Source organism: Dunckerocampus dactyliophorus, chromosome 9 (assembly GCF_027744805.1).
Source record: "Dunckerocampus dactyliophorus isolate RoL2022-P2 chromosome 9, RoL_Ddac_1.1, whole genome shotgun sequence".
NCBI classification, from domain to species: Eukaryota; Metazoa; Chordata; class Actinopteri; order Syngnathiformes; family Syngnathidae; genus Dunckerocampus; species Dunckerocampus dactyliophorus.
The window spans coordinates 6,562,433-6,572,108 of NC_072827.1; the positions used below are offsets into that span (position 1 = coordinate 6,562,433).

The 9,676-nt window shown below is 41.8% G+C and overlaps 1 long non-coding RNA gene across 3 annotated transcripts; it reads right to left on the bottom strand.

The window, feature by feature from the left end:
- Nucleotides 1-2,457: 2,457 nt before the first annotated feature.
- On the bottom strand, nt 2,458-7,063 carry LOC129188244 (uncharacterized). Of its 3 annotated transcripts, none has more exons than XR_008572570.1 (4): nt 6,869-7,063; nt 4,036-6,797; nt 3,775-3,867; nt 2,458-3,085 (listed from the first exon to the last, which is right to left on the bottom strand). It is a non-coding gene; the product is annotated as an uncharacterized LOC129188244 (long non-coding RNA). The 3 variants fall into 3 exon arrangements; XR_008572571.1 differs by having other exon boundaries at nt 4,036-4,188; nt 4,287-7,063; XR_008572569.1 differs by having other exon boundaries at nt 4,036-7,063.
- Between the last annotated feature and the right edge of the window lie 2,613 nt (nt 7,064-9,676).

A 9,676-nucleotide genomic window follows, 5' to 3' on the forward strand; every position in this document is an offset into this window, starting at 1 on the left:
GCCCTGCTTTCTGGCCCTGTGTATTATTAAGGTCACTAAGGTTAGTTTACTGCCAAGGTTTGCCTACAGTGTTTTTGTTTCTATTCCTAGTTTTTGCCTGTCAGCCTTTTGCTGTCAGTGTTTTTGCTGTCAGTGTTACCTGTTGTGGATTTTCTTTTGTACTGTCCCCTTGTGGACACCTTTTGTCGAAATAAACCTTTTGTTTTACAAATTTTGCCTTTCCTTTCTGCATTGGGATCCAGACCCTTCATCGTGGCTCGACAGCGGCCTTCTTAAACTTGCTGAGTGTTCCTAATGATATGGCCGCCATATGTTTTTCAGCACATTTTGGGTGCAAATTGTCACTGTGTCAGCAAATGCCATTCATTTCAGGTGGGGGCAGTGTCGAGATGGTACACCGAATAAAGCTGCAATAGCCGGTCCATTTCCTGCAGCCGTCTTCAACTGGCTCGAAACCTTTTGTTTTACGAATTTTTGCCTTTCCTTTCTGCGTTGCGATCCAGACCCTTCGTCGTGGCTCGCGCCACCCTTCTTAAACTTGCTGAGTGTTCCCAATGATATGGCCACCATATGGTTTTCATTAGATTTTCGGTATTTTCGGTGGGAGCAGCGTGGGGGGGGGGGGGGGGGGGGGGGGGGGGGGGGGGGACACAGACTAAAACCAAAAAAAGTTGCAATTTTTTTCCATTGCGGTGAGCCTGAAAATAGGGGTGCGATTAATACACGGGTGCGGTTTATACACCGTGATTTACGGTACTCTTCCTAGATAATTCACATTCTTCACTTCACGAATCTATCTCACTCATTAACAATTATAGCACCTTCTCAGATTACTCCATTAACTGGTCTAAATCCACAGTACTGCCCATTAACTTTGGTTTCCAGAGCATCCCTCTATACCACTGTGTTCAGGGAACAGTATTTGGGTATTAACATTTCTTCCAACCTGTCAGACCTGATCCGCTTGAATTATACTCCACTATTGAAGTCAATAGAGGATGATCTTGCACGTTGGAGAACCTTGCCCATCTCACTTACAGGCAGAGTATCCACCGTGAAAATGATGATCGTACCAAGGGTTAATTATCGGTTTTCCATGATCCCCACCAAAGCATCTATAATTTGGTTCAAGTCATTAGATTCATATATAAATAAATTTCTTTGGAAAAATAAGCCAGCACGAATGTCTCAAAACATTACAAAAACCCAAAGAATATGAGGGCTTAGAAAACCCAAACTTGTCCAACTACTTCCTTGCAAACAGGTTACAGTATATCTTAAAATGGATCAAACCTAACCCATTGGATTATTTATGGCTAGACATCGAACAATCACTTAGCCATGAAATCCCAATTTGTAATCTGCCTTTCATTAGGCAAATCCTCCGGAAAAATAATTGTTTTAAAAGTATAAATATAAGTGTATAAATATAATTTATACACTGACAGCTTGGTGGGAATTTCAAAAATTAACTGGATCCCCGGTTACTCCTTGCCAATACACTCACATCTGGAATAATCCTGACATCTTGCTTAAAAAGAAACCATTACATTTTCCTACATGGCACGAAAAAGGAGTAAGTTGTATGAAAAATTTATTAAAGGAAACAACTTTATCTCATTTAACGACCTTGTTACACAGTATGGAATAAACCATAACAAATTTCTTGAATGCATACAAATTAAATCTATAATTAGAGCAAGTTTCAGGACTATATCATGGGAAAGCAATACCACCACTGACCGATTTTTTAAAATATCTACCCCTAAAACGCTATCTAAATTATATGTTCTACTTTCAAAAAACGACAACACAATCGGCGTTCCAATCTCCAAATGGAACTCAGATTTATCTACAAGATGTGACCCTGAATTCTGAAAGCAAATATGTCTTAATGCTTCCCGGTTAATCAATAATCCCAACCTACAGCTGGGTTAGTTTAAAATCCTCCATAGAGTACACTACACAGGACATAGAATGTTTACAATGGGCTTAACTGACTCTAACATCTGTACACACTGTTCACACCACACTGTAAACCCGGATAAGTTGATTGTACTTAAACTATTTGTGTCAAGTGATTGCCTCAAATGGTTTAAGTAATTGACAGCAGAGAAAATTAATTTGTTCAAGTATAATCAATTTAAATGTACAATAGTCAGAATTTAACATTTTCAATTTATTTAAACTTAAATGATTTAAGTAATCAACAATAAAAAAAATAAATTGTGCAGTCTACTTAAAATTCTAGTTTTATTAACAATATGAATATATTAAATGTAATATTAGATTTGGGATAAGAAAATTCCAATTTAATTATTCTTTTGTCAATGACCACACTATGCAGTACATTTTATTTAGACACACAAAAAAACAGTACACACAACACAACAAACACAATAACAGTAAGACCTTGTTTTCATAAAATCAAATGAAAAACAACAACAAAAACACTGATCATGTAGCAGCATGTACTGCAAGTGCAAAAGGAAAAAACTGCATGCTTTGTCTGCCACACAATAAAGCGGGCATTAAGAACAACTATGCAGTGAGGACCAGAGTTGGTAAAAAAAAAAAAAAAAAAACCCTGCAACTTTCTAAAATGTGTCCTCTGTAAAATAATTTCAGTAAAACAAGCAATACATCCAGTACAAGAAAAACCACATACAAAATGAGCAACTGCAAGAATATTTGCTCCAGTCAGTACAATGTATTTGTGCAACAATCCAGACACGGACCTGAAGAATTGTGCCATGAGCATAAATGTGTCTTACACTGCAAGATCATTCTTCAGCTTTTGAACCTTGGGAGGTAGCTCACTTCGACCTAAATTTAGCATTACCTGCTGAATGAATGTAAATGTGTTTTTTAAGCACTTCGGGTACTGCAGGTGGAGTGCGTAGGTAAAGCCAAACAAGAGGCACATGGCCTGAGGTAGGTTGGTGGGTGCTTCCATTACAAGGCTACCCTCTAGGATGATCCCCACTCTTGAGGGGTTTAGTTGTGGCAATGCTGGGCTGGCTGGGCTTGCAGTGCTGGTGTCCTCATAGCAGAGGATTCCCACGGAGGCTCCCTCATTAAGATTCTATAGTGCGAGAAACAAGACAAAAAGAGGATATTCAGGATAACAGCAATTTATCTACAATCAGTTGTGTGGTCTTCATAAATATTATGATTTTCATCATTCACGGTGGTTTTATTTTAGATAATGTTGTGTAAACAAGCTGTTAGTCATTTTTTGTGTGTTCATGTATATGTCTGTTGTGGTGTAGATCCCATATTTTGACAGTAGTTGGTGTATTGGACAGTGTGACTCTTTAGGTGTGCTGCTGATCAGGGAGAGGAACACCGGAGTATTAGTGGCCTAATTTGAGCCTTTTTGTTTATTCTCTATTCAAGTTATTATTGGGATAAGTGTGTGTAGATCAATAAAGGCAATATTAGAAATACATTGGAGATGTTTGGATTGTTTGTTCATTCAGTGGAGCCGCCACAAACTACGCATTGACTGGAAGTTCCAGCAGCAGCCCCGCAGTGGAGTAGGTTTTTTGTTTTTGCAGAATCAAGACACTATCCAAGCCCTTTGAATTTTTACATAATTTGCAGTACAAAATGCAGTAGTTAATTTCCTCTTGCTAACAGGAAAGGCACATTATCAAGTTAAAATCAATTTAAGTTCAATGAAACATTTTCATAAATACTAATTATCACAGCCCATCATCCCAAATAAACAAAACAAGACTGGAAATACTCCTATCAGAAAACTTTACTCACCAAACTGCTCTTAAAGAACATAGATGCATCATCCCCAAGAATGACTGGAAGTCCTCTCAGGACAAGGCATCAAATGGCTGTTGGCTCAGTGCTCTGCAAAGAAATATAACACACAAATGTAGAACAAAGATATGAATCTTATATCAGTTTATTTGTTTAAATAGAGACGTACCACAAGGGAAGGTGGGAGAATTAGTTTTTGTACTATGTATGAACTAACCATCAATATCATTACAAGAAAAAACAGAAATGTCAACCCACCGTTGTTTGTTGTAGCAGGTCAGCTAACTGCTTGCCTATCCGACCTGTCTTCCTCTTGAAGATTTCCATCACGCTTGGACACAAACCATCAAGAACACCAAAGAACTCTTCTTTAAGATTTCTACCAGCAACCCTGTTAAACTCCAAGTACACCTGAAAAATATGAAATATGCTCAATTTTGATATTCAGGCAGAGTTACTTATAACATTAATAACACAAAAAAACAAATTTAAAGGACAATTTCACAAACCTGGCTTTCAGTGAAAAGTGCTGGCCAGCTTTGGACCATCTGGCTGATGTCAGGCTCATGCTTCCCAAGACATTTTAACATGGCGTTAAACAAAAATAGGAGGGCAAAGTAGAGAGGGCCACTCTAAAAACACAATGCTGCAATTGTCCAATGCTCAAAATTGACCTAAGTCAACCTCAGATTTACACACATTCAAACGTACTGTACATGTTTCAAACTAGAAATGTTCCAGCAGTTTCTAAAACTTGAATAGAGAAAACAGCTCACCTCATTCAGGCAGAAAATGGTATCCTCTTTGTAGCAGGCAAATGTCCTTTATAAGCGTCCAAACTTGCTAAAAACAGAAGAATGCAGGCAGAAATGTATTGTCCTAGGAACATGCAAAGTGCAATGACCTTAAATTGCTCTGTGAAAATGGCGCAACAGACTTGTCTTGAGTTTTGAGCCAATCACAACATTTATCTGCATTCCTCATCTTTATAGTGGATAGAATAGACCACATTGCTCTGTTTTTGATTTGGAGCCTTGTCTTTAGGATGCACTAATTTTTGTCTCAGGGTATTTACTAGTTTGAAATAGGTAGGAATTTTTTTGTTGCCATAAGATCCTCTGGAGTTTTTCGGATGTACAGAGAGCTACACTTCCCTTTGATCGGAGGTGCTAATGGAAGGATACTCTATTTTTATCAAATCATCTTTTTAATATGGCCATTTCTGTCACGATCAGCCTGGGCCGGAGTTTGGATCCCAAGATGCAGAGAATGAACCACACAGCCTTGGAACAAATAGAGCGTTTTTTTCTTCTTTTTTTCTTTTTTGACAGAGAAGAAGAGAAAAGGAAACAGGGGGTGGGGGTGCGGGGATGAGAGAGGGACAAAAAAAAAAAAAGAGAGACGAGACAACAGCAGCACCAACAACAATTGTGACAACAAGAACAGAACAACAGAAACATACAGAACGATATCAGCAAATAAATGTCTGTGACAACTATAAAGACGAACAAGGACATAAGGACAAAGGACATGTATATGATAGGGTGCATGTATATGATAGGGGTGTATGTGGATGATAGCTAATGATACAATTAAAATCGGGGGACAGCTGCCGCTCGGAGGGCCCCTCACCAAACCACATTGCACCGGACCCTGATGCCATCCTCCGCAGTCGGTGGGTCTATGGGGGCTGGAAATCCTGTGTGGCTTCGGGCTGGTGAAAATCTGACCACCAGGCGCTCACCTGCGAGCCCCTCCCCCGGGCCTGGCCACAGGGTGAGGCCCGAGTATCCCACATCCGGGAAAGGTGCAGTCCGTCCTCTTGTTTTTCTTCATTGCGTCTTCTGATCCTCCAACCCTTGCGTACATCAGCATGAGACAGACGCCATTAATTGTTTGACTTCCTTGATTCTGACTGCTTGGAGGAAGTCTGGCGTCGCGCATCAAAGAAGAGGTACAGTGTTATTACTACACCGTGAATGTGTGAACATGAATCATGTTGGTGGGGCACCCTCCTTTGCATCAATGTGTTGCAAATGTTGCACTGATCCCACCATGGATGGAAAGGCTTGGTGTGCATTGCGGACATTGCTCCAAGAGATTGCATTACAAACAACCAAGTGTGGCGGGGAGGGTGAGGGAATAATGAAGCTAAGGCACCCAGGTAAGCTTACCTTGAATGAGGCGACAGAGACACTGGCTCCATTTACAATATTTATTATGCTTATTATAAATCCTTAAAACAGACGTTTATTTCAACTTGATTAAAATAGTGGCTCTTGTCTTCTAAAACATTTGGCGCCAATAAACTCACACGCACACACCCACATACACTCACCCTCAAAGAGCCAGGGAGCTGGTGTTAGGCTGGACGGATGGAGCGAACTAAAATGGGGCAACCTAAATAAAGCAACAAAACACAACAAAACCACTACAAAACCAAAATCAACTGAAAGTGCTTTGCAAATATATACAAACAAAGTTACCACCACCGAACGACCACCACCACCACCACCATTTGACCCGCAGCTCCTGGGAAATAAAACACAATTTTTACAACATAAACATTTTGATGCAACGTAGAGCAACAGTTCAGTCAGTTCTGACTTCACTCAAGTCAACGCGAGCGGCACAGTTCGTGGTTTGGTGAGGGGAAAAGCGTTCCGTAGAGGGGAGTGGGGTAGCTCCCGCAGAAAGCCCCAAACGTAGCCCCCAGCTAGTTGTCGACACTGGAGGGTCGCTCGCATCTACCAAGCGTGCCGTAGCCGCGGTAGAAAAGTGTCATTTACAGCAAGCAGATGGGACCGGCGGACATGCAGAACCGGCACAACAAACATGCAATATGTGTCAGCTCGAAACTTTGCACACGGGCAAGACGGCAGCGTCTACCAAAAACAGAAAAAAAGGAGGAATAAATCACATTGGAATAGGACAGCTCATGCACCAGGAAGACGGACACACTTACCACCAGACATCAAGCTTGTCGCTCATTGAGAGGCGAGAGGCGCAGACACGGGAGCCTACAAACATAGCATAGAGGCTATAAGCTAAACTAAGCTATACGCTACACCGTAACCAGGGGGAATCCTACCTTAAGTTCAGTTGCATGCGGCATGGGTCCGCGAGCGGCATTAACCCCGTTTGCGCAGCAGCTGTCTGTGCTGCCGAGAGGCACGAAGCGGACGCGGAAGTGAACGCCGAAGGGCACCCAGCGAGAGGTCAAAGGCCAAAAGACAAAGCAGCAGGCACTCTTATAGGACGCCACCTAGCGCTATCAACCAATAAGAATCGGTCCAACAAGCAGTGCACGCGTCTTCTCATATCACCACACAAGAATTGTTAGCGCTAACAAACCCTGCAGGGATCGAACCTTTTTTCCTCCTACCCAAAATAAACTGGAAAAGACGCCCCAGGCCAGCTGGACCAGACGGACAACTCACCAAGTCACCATGATGATGATTGTGATACATGGAGCACAAAGCACACGATATCACAACACAGTCCATCCGTGTCGAAAGAAAACATGCAATGCGGGCTAATACTTTACAGATAATTTGGTTGTCTCGTCATAGTTGTTCCTATGCTTGTTCTTGTTTCCTAGTCAGTACAGATTGGTGTCCTATCGCATTGTTCTGGAGTGAACCCGTCTCTGTAGCGGGGTTAGACGCTGCGTCACTACGCCAGACAGTTCTTCGCCTTAGCTGCTACAATAACAAGGTTGCTGTAGCTTGGCTTATATACAGGTCAGCCGTGTAAATTAAAAATTTTTATTTTTTGAGGGCTTTATAGTCGAAATAGGTGTGTCCCCGTTACGTGCGTTATGAGCTCCCACATACTAGCAGTTTTGTTTTTTTTTTAGTTTTCCTCTCTTTGGAATGCACAGAAAAGGGACACGTGTGGTCCTGTTTCACATAAGGATTGTGGATGATGGGCAACATTTTAAGAAAGTGCACTTTTCCTTTCTATCAGCTAAAACGTCCACTAACTTTTCTAATTTGATTGACCAGCAGTGATTTTGTATCTGTGCTGCCTGGAAACAGGTGAAGCACCGTTACCACGGCAACAAGGTAACGCTGGAGTTAGACTCAGCTGTCATTACCATCCAGGTCTGAGAAGCATGTTCTCCTCCCCACAACTCTATGAGTCTGCTGTGTGACAACATTCCTCAGCTTTGTGTGGCCTGCAGGCTTCATGGAATCAACTCTATAAGACTGTGTGTGAGTGTTTGTGTGCGCGCACGCGTGTACATCAGGAGATGCCCACTGACCCCAGGCAACCTCGTCATAGATGGAATGAGCCCCAACACCATCCTGTGTCACCACAAACATGCTTTCATGGACTCCACAGTGCTGAAGGTGTGTGTGTGCGTTTCATGTAAATGTGTCGTGGTCTGCAGACACCTTCCCTGCCATCTACTGTCACCATTCTAGACGTGTGGGACGTGGACACAGAGGTGCTTGAGCATCCAGTACCAGTCATAAGTTTAGAGAAACTTTGAATGGGAAGGCGTCCCCACACTTCTCCAGGGTCTGACGGGGCCTCAGGAGGCGATGCTGGGGCCTTTCATGGAGCCGAGTGAGTTAAGAGTGATGCCTCTTACCAGAGAGCAGCTATGTGAATGTTCTAGAATAGGCTGGCTGGTTGTTGGAACTGGACATAAATTAACCAGCAATATAATTATCACTCATATATCGTAGTCGTGATGAAGTGTGTTGCCCTGTTTTAGGAATGCAGCGGTGACCTAGCAAACAGAGAAGATGGCGACTCATGGCGGCATGGCGTCTGCTGACTCCAAGGATGCAGTCGCATACGAACCGATGTCCTTCGAGGCTGTGCTGAAATGTGCTTCTTATCACACATGTATTACAGATAAAGAGACACACACATAGAAAAAACAAAGTACAGTTGTGCGTTTCTCACCCCATCCCTCAGAGTTGCCCAACCATGTAGATAGGGAATACCCAGATAAAAAGCGAGAGCTCAGAGAACGTATTCAGAGCGGTGTGAGAATGTAACGCTGGTACGTTCCTCCGTTCTCCTCGTGAGTCAAAAGACACGCTTGTTGTCTTGTCTCTTCTGTAATTTTGCTGTTTTACAAGTGTCACAGGAGTTTGAACCTGACACTGGTTGACACGTGCTTTTTGCCCGACGTCTGCGATGATGAAGATGAGGGGCCTGACACACACGTCGTAAATAAAGTGTTACTGCAGTATATATCAATGATACATGACATATTTTCACATTTCACATCTTCTACAACACCTAACAAAAAGCTGAGGAGAGTTTTACCGTTGGGGCCTTGGAGCTCCCTCTAGCGGCCGCTGCAGTACTGCAGCTTGGCGTTCTCTGGACTCCAGAGTCTCTGGACTCTGGACTCCAGAGTCTCTGCACTCTGGAGTCCAGAGAACTTCTTTTTTTAAAGTAAGTAAAAATAAATTTAAAAAGTCATAAATAAAAAAAAAAAGTCTTACATTTACAAGAACAGAAGTCAAATTTACGAGAAAAAAGGTTGGAGATTTCCGAGAATAAAGTCCGAAATTTACAATAAAAGTCACACATTTATGAGAATAGTCGTCCATTTCCGAGAATATAAAGTTGTATATGTATGAGAAAAAAAGTTGTACATTTATGAGAAAAAGGTCGTATACTTACGACAATAAAGTAGTAAATTTATAAGTTGAGTCGTACATACACAAGAATAAAGTTGTAAATTTTCGAAAATAAAGTCATAAATTCCCGAGACAAAAAGACGCACATTTACGAGAAAAAAGTGGTAAAAACACTCCCAATCAAAATCAGGACCGGCTGCATTTGCCAGTTGCAGTCGCAATTTGCATTTTGCACATTTGGATCTTAATGAGGTTTTAAATAAAGCTAAAATATGCAGAAACAAGAAGGA